The sequence below is a fragment of the Balaenoptera borealis genome (assembly GCF_965194805.1).
Source record: "Balaenoptera borealis genome assembly, chromosome: 1".
Classification (NCBI taxonomy): Eukaryota; Metazoa; Chordata; class Mammalia; order Artiodactyla; family Balaenopteridae; genus Balaenoptera; species Balaenoptera borealis.
Window position 1 is genome coordinate 130327265 of NC_138860.1, and position 13168 is coordinate 130340432.

Consider the following 13168-nt stretch of genomic DNA (forward strand, 5'->3'; position numbering starts at 1 on the left):
AAGATTAATACCTGAAGATACCTAAAAGAGAAATATAAAAATATAAACTGTGTTTCGTGTATTATGTTATTTACAAATGTATAGAAATTATAGAAAAAAGCATATGTGACATCCTTTGAAATGCAGTATGACATCTCTTTTTCTTAATGAGTTTACCACTTTATGTGATTATATCAAGTGAAAGGTTGCCACTTCAGCGTGGATGACAATGAAGTAATGAAAACAAAACCTCAGTTGTGTAACTTTCTTCCCACTTGAATTATACTATTTTCTCTGAATTATGTAAACTTCTAATTCTATCTATCATTTTTTCTAAAAATAGCATCTTGATCATTTCTGCAAAACAGTAGTAGAATGATCTTATAAATAAGGTTCAATAGATTGTTTTCCCATGGATATTTATACTATATGGTGGAGAAGAATTACATTCTCTACTGTAATTGGAGAAATGTTGCTTATGATAGTTTAAGAGGTCACATACTTTCTTATACTTCCATGTTACTTGTTTTCATACCTTCTCCTTCAAAATGGAGTTCAGACTGGTCTCATATTTATCTTGAGCACAGTGATAATGATATAATAGGAGGTTCTTAAAATAGCTGTTGACTGATAGGTTCATACATATTAAAATTAAAATATGTTTGTTTCATTTTTTGGCTGAGACCTTAAAAGTTTGAGGACAAGACAATAGTGTCAAGTATTTTTACATTCTTTTGAGTTGCAAGACTATGGTTTTCAGATTTGCATTAGAAGACGGCCAAAACCCCTAAAGTGCCACAGATTGTATTTGAATGGAAGTAGGGTTAAGAATATGCCTTTTCTGGTGACATCTCACAAGTCTCACTCAGTCTACCTTGCAATTACAGTATGAAATCACATTTCTATTAGTTTCATGTTATTACTTTCATTTGACAGATATGGAAACTAAGGTTTAAAAGGTTAAATAACTTGTAAATTTCTAAAACAATAATCATAAACATGATAGCAGTAAGGTTCCTCTGTATTACTATTCAAAGACATGCCATTTTTATAGTCTTGTACATTTTTCTATCTTGTAATCCATTTGTTAAAAAAAGATACATGATTTTAATAATGTTTAGTAACTGAATGATGCTACGTATCCTAAGAGGTAAGGCTAAATGTATTATTTTGTGATATATCCACTGAACCTGAAGATAAATGCCCTCAGATGTAGATAAAAAGAGGTTTAAATTTCATATAGTAAATAACATACATAGGACACATGTACTGCTTATAATAAATTTGTGGAATTTATCACAGGGACACCCAAGCCTGTTAAGACCTACTAAATATGACTTTACAGTAATGCTAATTCCGGGGCTGGGGATGTGGGGTGGGGACTATGCATCATCTGTGGACAATTTGATAGCCTGTGATATGTGTAACCAATTGTTCTTATTTACATTCATTTGCATTGTGAAAAGCAATTTTACAGTTTTAGTCAGACTTAATTGGCAATTTGCAGCTGAGTGCCTAATGGCATAGTTACTTAAGCCTGCCCCAGGGGGGCTTTCTAGAACTGATACGAGACTAAACCTTTTAAATGTTCAATTGAACATCTTAAAAAGTCAAAAAGTCTTTAGCTATTAGACCCAGTTTGCATTTGCTTTGTCTTATTGAATGCCTCTGAAGACTACCTTGTTGTATTCAAACACTATTTCTCTCTGTAAGAGAGAGATTAGATTCTATAAAATATTGTAGCCTAAACCAGATGCGTATTTCTTCAAGGCAATAATTGAAACAGATACCAGGTAGGTCGCAAGTGAAATAAACATGCCTTTGATTCAAGACTTGAAACATTTTTTTCCTTGAATAAGGTATATATTAATATGCCTAAAATTATATTTTCTTTCAGGCTTAAGAAAATAAAACTTTTGCAAAAATAACTTCTTATGTTTCCAGCTCTTTCTCATTTACAAACTATTTTCATTACTCTATCTCATTTAGTCATTTCTATGTCTTCTCATATGCTTTTATTGCCTCCTTTGTTCTTATTGAACTTGGCAAATTTCCTGACACACAGTAGGCATTCAATAAATATTTATTGGAGTTTAGAATTACTGAGAGTTGCCAAGGTAATGTCTTGAAGAGTAGCCAATTCAGTTAAATATTGAGTTTGTAGGCTATGATATTGTCAACTTAATTGGTGATTTATACTCAGTGGGGAAGGTCACCTTTAGTTGAAGAAAGTACATTCCACCCATTTTAAAGCTGACTGTGCCAACATAATGCACACAATTAAGGTCTCTGGGTTCGGGTGTAGACAGATCTTTCTGTGTTCAGCTTTTCTATGGAGAGTAAAAGGAAGAGAACTTGATAGATAAAGCTACCATCATATTTTGAAAACCAGACAAATGATCGCTCCAGAAATTTACATAATATTTTTAGAGAATTCTCAAAATAGTCTAGGCAGCTTGTATTGGTTTGCTCTACTCTGCATTGTTTAAGACATAACACTCATGGGAGAGAGGAGAGAATCACAGGCTTGAGAGGATTCACTAGAAAAAATATTGATGTACTCCAAAGAGTAGATGCTGTCTTATGTGAAAAGTATTCCTATATGTTTCATGTGGAATGGAGAGAATACAAAGTCCCTGGACTTGCCTTTGTCTACACAGCTCCAAGAAAAAGTGGGTTGCTTTAGACTGCTAGTAACACACGTTGCTTGGGGTTCTCAGACACTTTCCTGTGTACTACTAGAAGTAACAGCAAAAGATGTTTTTGCAAAAGTTGACATGGATGCCATAATTCTCCTAAATCAGGAAATTGGGTGTGTGAAGTAGAAAGAATCTGAGGTTTAAGAACAAAAGTCTGCTTTAGAAGATATAGGTAAGAGTTCACATTGCGCTACTATGGAGAAAGTCACTTTCCTGGAGAAACCTATACCGCAACTGCCAAATGAGGTTATTATTATCCATTCCATGAGGACATCTGAGGATTAAATGAGACTTATGCCAAGAACTTGGTGAAAAATGAAAATCAAGACATAAACTTTTTTCTAGTACCTATTGCATTGCCTGGTGTAAAACCAGGGCTTGTTAAATGTTGGATAAGCAAAGGAATAAAAGAAAGGACAAAAATAGGAATTGTCTCATCCTGTGCTTTACATAAATACGTACAGATCACTGTGGTCTCAGAAGTTTTGTGAGACATCAGTTTAGGGAGTAAGTCTGATAGCAGTAGGGATAGAATGAGAACTAGAAAAGTAGGTAGGAGTCACTCCATGAGTAGTAGTACGAGAATAGTTCTGGAGTTATGAGTAGGATGGCAGTTTTACTACTGAAACAAACTTTTAAAAATAATCCAGTACATGCTTTTATAGCTGTACCTTATATTTTGCTAAAAGGAACTTAGGAATCATTATACATATATAGACTTTTAATTTGGTGTCTGTTAATTTATCAAGAGAACTATGAATAAAGAGTTCCATTTTTTTTTCTCTCCAAATAATACTTATGGAAATAAGTTTTTGATGGCACACAGAAAAAGTGGTTGTGTGGTCATTTAAAATGGGTCAGAGCTAAACATGTAAGTACGATAGAAATTTGGCCTTGAATCTGCTCCTAGAATGAATAGCTAGTGCTCACAGGAGTCTGGGAGGTGCTGTGGATGGGCCTGCATCTTTAATCATCAGCATTACTCCTGGAGAGGGCAATTCTTCTAAGTCCTAAATGTCCATAGCCCACTAGAGCATTTCAGCTTCCCAATGTTTTCTTCTAGATATGTTTTTAAACCCTTTGTTTCTGAATAAGATGGTTATTTTAGTTCTTCAGAACATAGCAATGACACAGCTGGAGTTTCAATGAAAACAGCTTTGTTGGAATTCCCAGGTTTATTGTTTTTGTCAGAGGTCCTAAGAGATATCACTCTTAGTAGACTTGGGTTTAACTCAAGCTTGTCATGTGACTGCTCTATCAGTTTTATTGTTCATAGGATATACTAGAAGTCAACACATGGCACATGATGTTCAATGCACATTTTTTTTATTTTTGAGGGCAAAGGAGTATTAGAAAGGAATAGTTTTAAATTAAGTTCAATTAAGTATCACCTAAAAACACAATAAATGAAAGAGTGAATTTCAATATAAAAGAAGGAGTTCTCTTATTTATTTATATAAGTTACCTTTCAATTAGGTGGTCTAATGAAGTCAAAGAATTTTTGTGATTCTCTCCCTAACTCTTCAAATGTAGGTCCTAGATCAGCAACATCAGCATCACCCCAGAAGATTGTTAGAAATTCGGAATCTTGGACCCCATCCCAGATCAGTTGAATCAGAAACTGCATTTTAATGAGATCACTAGGAGAATTAAATGTACATTAAAGTTTCCTGACCTGTGCTGTAGACCAACCTCTCTTACTTTACAGGTAGGGGAAACTGAGACCTAGAGAAGTTAAACCACAGCCTCAAGGTCATGGCCAGTTTGTGCCAGAAGTAGAACTAGCTAGCACCCAGATATTCTTTCCCTTATACCCATTAACAACCCAATGTATGTACCCTTTACACCTGTTGTGTTTCATGGGCCTGGGTCAGAAGTCATTCTACAAAGCAGTGACTGGGGTAACAACATAAAGCCAACTTAATTCTTTGAAACAGGAGAGAGGATTTTGCTATTCCAATCAGCCAAGGCACATTGCTCCAGGGGAATGAGTAGCAAGTGCAAACAGTATGCAACAGAAAAATTTAAGACAAGCGAGGGTTGTAGTCAGGTAAAATCACCACGGACATGGAGTTCGGTACAGAGCTCCCTTCGTTGCATGAAGAAATAGCAAATCTTTCAAAGGGACTTGCAGTGGTTGGCAATGCCTGACCTGCCCAATATTCCTCTTTGCAGTGCCATTCATTGAGAGAAACAAGGGATTTCAGCCTGTGCCTGCATAGCTAAACCCTCTTCTCTGCTGAGTGATTAGAGAGCAGTGTGGGACTGCTTACTGTAAATGCCTTAATAGAATGAAATCAGGGATGTCATTCTTCTTTTTAAAACGCTGATATCCATAGAGAGATGTAAATCTAATATTTTGACATATTGAAATTAACAGCTACAATGGGTATTCACTGGTTATTTGCATATGACTATTTCATGTCCTGGGACCTTTTTAAAAGCTTAAAGTATTTCCTGAGGAAAATTGGAAACTCAAGGAAATGGAATTCGGGAAATAGATGGAGTTTGCACCTGTATTTTAGTGCTTTTTACTATAGAATGAGAGAATTTACTTACAGAAATTGTTTTTAGATTTACTATTAATTAATTAATTAATTCATTCATTTATTTTCATTTCACAGTTTTTCTCCAGAGGATTTTAGGCAGCTTCCAGGGACAAACTCATTAGAAGATAACAAATAAAATTGTTAAGGAATTAGGGTCTAAAGAAAAATGAAGCTGACAAAATAAAACAGGCATGGGGCAATCCCCAAAATGCTTACCTTTATATACTAAATAAAATTGAGATGTAAATATGTTTTTCAGCTCCTTATAATCATGAAAAAATAATATATGATCAGTAAGAGGATTTATGGTGTCTGTAGCAAACAAGATGCTCTAAACTCAAAACAGCATTTCCTGATCCTGTGGCTAGAAAGTTCTGTGATTTTTCTTCTATAAAGGAAGCACTTTAAGATCAAGTGTTTTGTCTCACATCATACAACTCTCAGAATAGGCAGGTTTCATATAATTAATCTTCATTTTAAAATTTGCCATTAGGTAAAATTTAGACCTGCAATTGATGTATAGAATGAATAATATAATAATTTTTGAAGGGCTAGGAATTTTGATTGGTGTAGGCAGGACTTTCACTACTAAACATAGAAAATTCATGTTAATTTACAAATTAGCTATGAGGAGCTACTGATATGTGGTTAACAGTCTATATAAGAGGAAAAGATATACTGAAAATACACATGGAAATGAGAAAAACAATTATAAACAGATGCATCAGACCTAACTACCTGAGCAATGTGAACACATACTCTTTAGGGCACTTGGGTGACATGCAGCCATTAATTGGCTAGTTGGCTTTCACATGCTGTCAATTAATCTTTGAAACCATTAAGGCCTGGCGTGGTACTGGCAGAAAGCAATCACAGTAATCTTTCAAACTGGGAAACAAAGATTATTCTACTAATTAGTATTTTCTCTTTGCTGAAAGCAATTGAAATCTATGTTGGTATAAGCATGCAACTTTTAGCAATTCTCCGAGGGCCTCCTTTCAATTGTTTCTATATTTCCTTTTCTCTTTTACATTTTCCTCTTTTTTCATCTTTTCTTAAATGTGCTTCATTTTGTTTAGTTTTGTTTCTAGTGCAACATATGGTATTTTTTGTCAGCTAATAGGAATTTAATTGTCACCGGGGATTCTTATTGAAAAGTATATAGATACTAGAAATTCTGTAAATGTTCTAAAATTTTATATAAAATTCTCTATGTACATGTACTACTTCATTCTGTAAACATTTATTACATGACTATTATATACAAAGCATGAAAGTAAATCTAGACATGTGGCCACTGCCCTCAGCTTGATTTCTAGCTGAGTAGGTCACCATGAGACAAGTGATCATTTAACCACAAGTATAGTAAGTGTAATGAAGGGGAAGGACAGTGCTATGGGAGCACGTAGCTAAGGGCCAGTAGGGAAATCTTTCCTTAGGAAGTGCTTGCTGAACTGCTGTCGGATGGATGAGTAGGGATTAACTATGAGAAGGGCTGTGTGAGGGAATAGGGGGAGAGAAGAGTTTGGGGCTGCATCAGTTAGATGAAGCAACATCTCTGAAGGCTCTGAGAAGGAGCATTTCATGTTCAAGGGTCTGAAGGGAGGCCAAATGGGCTGTAGGTACAGTGTCTCAAGAAAAAGAAAAGAAAGAAATCATCCCACTGAACCCAGCCCCATTCATTGCAGATTTTCCATTAAAGAAAGCAAAATCTAGTGATAAGTGCTTTCCTGGACCTCATGCAGCTAGACACTGCTGACAAAGCCCTAGCCCCAGATTTTCAACTCCCAGGCTATGTGTACTTGCCCTATTCCATACAATCTGCTCAGAACTGCTCCTTGAATTTCCCCAAACCTCTTTGATTTCCTCCCCCTCACGATACACAGAACATCATTAGTGTAAAATTATAATTAGAGAAATAATACCTGCCTCAAGGAATGTGAAACACACTTGGCCTAGTAAGAAGTATGTGAAGAACGCAGTGTCCTACTTACTGCAGCCTGTTATTTCTGTAAATACAGTAATTTGGAGGGAAGGAAAAGGGCCTAAGAGCCAAGACTCTGTCCTGCTTTCTATAATAATGGCCAATATGATAGCTTGTAAAATCTCAATTAACAAGATAAGGCAGAGAGAAATGCTAATCAATTTTATCAAAAGGTCTGGTGGGACCTTGTTTTGCATCCAAGATTAGCAAGACTAGCTCTCCAGTAGGAGAGAGCTGGGATCCTGTGTATTCAGGACACTAAGTTACACTGCCCACTGGCACATGGGATCATCTGGAACTGGTCCTGCACTGGCAGGAGGTTGGTGCAGCTTTTTAATGCCTGTCATTCGAGAAACAGCAGCTCATAGTCGCATGTTTATAAATGCATTGCCTACAAACGATAAGGCTTTCATAGAGTGGGCTCCATTAAAACATGATCCAGCTATTTAAGCCTGAAGCTGCATTTCAGGAACTAGAGATTGTTAAGTAACTTTTTTTTTTTCCTAACAAAAGACAACCTAATATTGAAATCACTGAGTTGCTTAAAACTTGATTTGTTTTGCCTATTTTTATTGTTGTTGTTGTTGTTTTTAATGAAAGGGAGACACAATGAACAGCCTTCTTTCCACCTGAGCTTTTGTGGGAGTGTTTTTGTTCTTTTTTTTAACATCTTTATTGGAGTATAGCTGCTTTACAATGGTGTGTTAGTTTCTGCTTTATAAGAAAGTGAATCAGTTATACATACACACATGTTCCCATATCTCCTCCCTCTTGCATCTCCCTCCTTCCCACCCTCTCCATCCCACCCATCCAGGCGGCCACAAAGCACTGAGCTGATCTCCCTGTGCCACGCGGCTGCCTCCCATCAGCCATCCACCCTACGCCTGGTAGTGTATATATGTCCATGCCACTCCCTCACTTCGTCACAGCCTACCCCTCCCCCTCTCCATATCCTCAACTCCATTCTCTAGTAGGTCTGTGTCTATATTCCTGTCCTACCACTAGGTTCTTCATGACCTTTTTTTTTTTTTTTTTTCCTTAGATTCCATATATATGTGTTAGCATACTGTGTGGGAGTGTTTTTATGGAGAGTAAATAAGTCAGTCATTCCCACATACTTACTCGTCGAGAGAATCAGGTAATGTTTGGTGGAAAAACCTTATCCCAGAATGTGCTTCACATTGAAATATTGAAGTTACTAAGGGTGATTTACAGATCTTAATGATGATTTTAGGGGTAACATGTCAAAAAGCAAATATGGAAGTAAAATGAAGTCACATATTGGAATATTACACAGCAGTTTGAAATGAATGAGTTACAGTGGCATGCAACTATATGAATGAACATTAGCAACATAATAGTAAATGAAAAAAGTTCTGAAAGATTAAATACTGCATGCTAAAGCTAAAAAATTAAAAACAAAATATTAATTTTATAAATGCAGTAAAAATACATAAAAATAGATGCCAGGTAAAGATGAACATGGGATTTGGGGTGATGGTTACTTTGGGTTAGAGAAAAGGGCAGTAGTATAACGGGGAAACCATATTGCTAGACAAAAGTTGTTGCCAAAGTACTAGTTGTTCTTTTAGATGGTGGATTCTCGGGTATTTATTTCCTTTTCAAAAATAATCAAATAACTATAATAGATTGATTTAAAAAATATTCTCAGTTTTTTCTTGCTGTCTATTCCTGCCTCTTGCAGTGTGACTTTGAAGTTGCACTCTGCAGGAGCGAGGGCAAAAGATCCCAGAGATAACAGAGGGACATTCCTGACCCTGACTGGTCATTTTAATTGTGCCTTTGGAGGGAGAAGAGATAAGGAAGCATGGCCTGTCTGCCATACTGAACTGCAAGAGCAACATATAGCATTCTGGGAGATCTACAGGGCCTCAGACTACCTGTAAACTTCCATATGAGAAAAGCCTGTGTGGGAATAAATAAAGCATAGACATTCCAAATTATGATGTTTTCTCAGATTATATGCTTTACATTTCAAAGCTGTGTGGCACTTTAAAGATTAGGAGGATCCTGATCTCCCAGCTCATAATGAATCCTTTTCTTTACAGTTTCAACAGAGGATATTTTGTGGGGGAAAAAAAAGTATCTTGCCCACATTAAAAATCTACCTAATTAGAATACAAGATGGGGTGGTGCTTGGTTATTTGTAGTTTTGGAAATCTCTGTTCCCCATGTATTTCTGATTACAGCTAGTTCAATATCTTTCTTCCACTGTACTGGTCAGTACTTTTACCACTAGTACCTTCTTTCTTCAGCATTTATCACATAATTTTTAGGCTTGGGGATTCCTGTCTTAGAGTATTATGCTTTCCAGGGATATGTGCATTTTATGAAGAAATCTTTGAACAATCTTTCAACATACCTTTTGCTAACGAAATGTCAGAGATATTGGTATCTATATGCTGTTCGTCTGAAGTCAGCCTATAAACTGACATGGGATGTAATGTTCTAGCTGGGATGCTTAAAAGTCATGTTATTGCTATTTGTACTAAAATAGTATTAGGGGTATCGCTTCTGAAATGACATGTGGAATTTTTATTTCATTATCCAAACTGGCCTCAGAACTGCACTGTCCAATAGGAAGACAGGGAATCAACACACTGTTTCAGCAATGATCCAGAGAGAAAGATAATAACTCATTCTGTTAGGTCCCTACTGCTGGTTCAACCAAACATGGAGTCAACTCAATTTTCTATGCTGATGGAGGGGAAAAGTGACCTAAGTGATCGAAAACTAGAAAAAAAAAAAAAGAGAGAGAAAGGATTGCCTTGATAATACAGAGACAATCTTTTTAAAACGAAATTTTAAAATTACCCTACTTAGTTCTTTCAGAATTCAACTCTGTTTTCCTCTCCCCTTGAGCCAGTAGGATGGGGAGTTAAACATCACTTTGCATAGTGAAAAATAATAGTATTAATGGCAAAAAAAAGTAGTAATACTTAGCATCTATTGAACACCTAATTTTGTCATATATACAGCTATAAAGAAGATATGCTTATTTCTACTTTGTTTTTTCAGTGTGTGAGTGTGGATTTCTTACTGGAGTAAGAGCTAATTTACCTGTACTAAATGGTTAAACAAAATCATTTTATTGAGCAACTACATTTTCTGTAGCAAATGAACATCCATTTACTATGATACCACATAATATTTATGTTTTAAAAATCAAATAATATTAAAAGGTTATAATAAGGGGTGATAAAAAAAGAATTATAATAAAAATCATAACCATCTGCCTTTCTCCTTCCACAGATCTAGAGTCCTTCTCTACAGATAAAACTACTTTATAATCTTTTAGATATTTCTTTGGGTGTTCATACTAACAAAAAATTTAAAAATGAACCTGTACTGTTCTTTTTGACTTTCTATTTTGAAAGATTAGGATTTTGCCTTGTTAACTTTTATATTAGGCATCTATTACTTTGTAAAAAACTCTCCCAAAATTTAGTAGCTTAAGACAACAGACATGTATTATCTCAGTTTCTGAGGGTCAGGAATCCGGGAACCCATGTAGCTGGTTGGTTTTGGCTCAGGGTCTCTCATGAAGGTGCAGCTGAGATGTTGACTGGGGCTGGACAAGCCAATTCCAAGAAGCCCCATTCATAGGGTTTTGCCACATGGGCTACTTCACAGGATCCTCAAAGCTTTGAGTATCCTCAAAGTCATAGCAGCTGGTTATCCCCAGAGCATGCACATAGGCACAGGTGTTCTTGGGTTACAAAGATACTGTAACTTTTTATAACCTAATCTTGGGCACGACATACCGTAATTTCTGCCCCATTCTATTGGTCATACCGAAAAACATCAGTGCAATGCAATAGGGAGTTACCTGAAGGAATGAACACCAGGAGGCAGAGCCACTGGAGTTCCTCAAAAAGGCTGGATATCACAGTTTGCAGCACTCTATCCCTCTATGCCTCGTGCTGCCCCCAATTTCTCATACTTACCCAGAAAATCCAATGTGGTTATATTACAATTTTATTTAGATCAATGCTCAATTTATATCATATGGCTATGGGAGGTATAATTTGAGACTTCACATGTCTGAGAATATATCCTAACTCAATTTGTCAGGGCATAAAATTCTAGGATGAAAATAATTTTTCCCACAGAATTTCAAACACATGGCTCAATTTTTGTTTATCTCTTGTGGTTGCTTTTGGAAAGTCAGACACCATTTCTATTCCTAATTCTTATATATTTCTTTCTGGAAAATTTTAAGGTCTTCTCTTTATTTTTGGTGCTTTGAAATTTTTCAGTGATGTACCTCATAAAGTTGCAGATAAAATACAGAACCAGTTAAATTTGAATTTCAAATAACAAATACTTTTTTCATAGAAGTTTGTCCCAAACATTGCATGTTAACATATTATACTAAAACATCATTGCTTATTTAAAATTAAAATTTTATTGGACATCCTACATTTTGATTTGCTGGATCTGCCAAACCTAGTACATTCTCCACCCCCTTCCTCCCTTCCTCCTTTCCTCCCTCCCTCCCTTCCTACCTTCCTTCCTTCCTTCCTTCCTTTCTTCCCTCCCTCCCTCCCTCCTTCCCTCCCTCCTTCCCTCCCTCCCTTCCTCCTCCTCTCCCTCCCTCCTTCCCTTCTTCCCTCCTTCCCTATCTCCCCCCTTATCTAACCCCTCTCCCATCTGTCTGTTGGTCTTTGTCCCTCTTTCTCTTTCTTTCAACTGTGTGGGAAACCCTGTTAATCAGTTTGGGGAGATTAAATAAAGATCATTTCTAAAATATCTTCTCCTCTTCGTTCTCAAGTCAGTGCCTCACACACATGCTCTCTTTCGGGGAGAGGGAGGGGAATTCTTCTGGTTGTAAGTAGTGGAGATGGGACTTATACAAAGTTGCCTTATTTAGATTTTCAACCAATGGTCTTGCTTCAGTCACATCCCAACTATTATCTTCTCTGATACCTCATGGCTATAACTTGTGCACATTTCAATGGTTGTGTGCCCTGAACTGGCTTGTATCTCTTTGTCATTCTTATGCAGGCTTTTGATTTTAGCTTTTAGAACTTAGTTTAATTTTGCTGAGTAGTTAAGACTGTATTCTTTTCTTTTTCTGAAGTTTTCTGCCCTTTCTTACTGCTTGTGTTAGTTTGAGGTCATCTAAAAGGCAGACACCAAGATGGTTTAGATGTGTCAGAAACATATTACTTCTCATAGGAAATGCCTGTGAGGAAAACTGGAAAGGGACTTGAGGGAGGCTGGGAGATCTGTCAGACTGTTTTGCAGGTCAGATACTTTGGAAGGAGAGAGGAAAGGAAGGAAAGCTGAGTGGAAGAGCCTTAGGTAGCAATGCAATTTTAGAGAATTCAGTAGAGTTGATGGGATTGATCAAGCCAAAGTCACCTGTCAGAGAAGTCCATGTCTCCCAGGACCTGATCTACATTAGAATTCCTTCAAAGCTCGCTCCTTGGCCAGGAGCAACTTATGGGAAATGTGGTCTCAGAGTAAATGCAATGGTAGATTCAGAGTGCAGCAGCTGAGCTGTTGGTCATTGATACTCCCCACATTAGAAGACCTGAGAGGTGCATTTTCATGGCTACAATATTCCTAATCTTCCATGTACTCTATCCTTGTGGTTTATGTATGTAACTCCCCCACCCACACACATATATGCAGTAGCACAGAATTTTGTGTGTCTATATATATATATATATACACACACACACACACCACAAACACATATATACACAGATATGTGTGTATGTTTATATATACACACATGTATATGCTAATACACAGAAAAACATATATGTATCATATATGACATGTGTCTGTATATAAGCACTCTCAAGTTATGAAGTTTTCTCAGATTATTTTACCTTCCAAGCTGTGTGGCACTTTAAAAATAAGGATTTATTAGGTGGAAGTGATTTATGGCTGTGATAGAGGGAGTGAACTATTGTAATAACTGT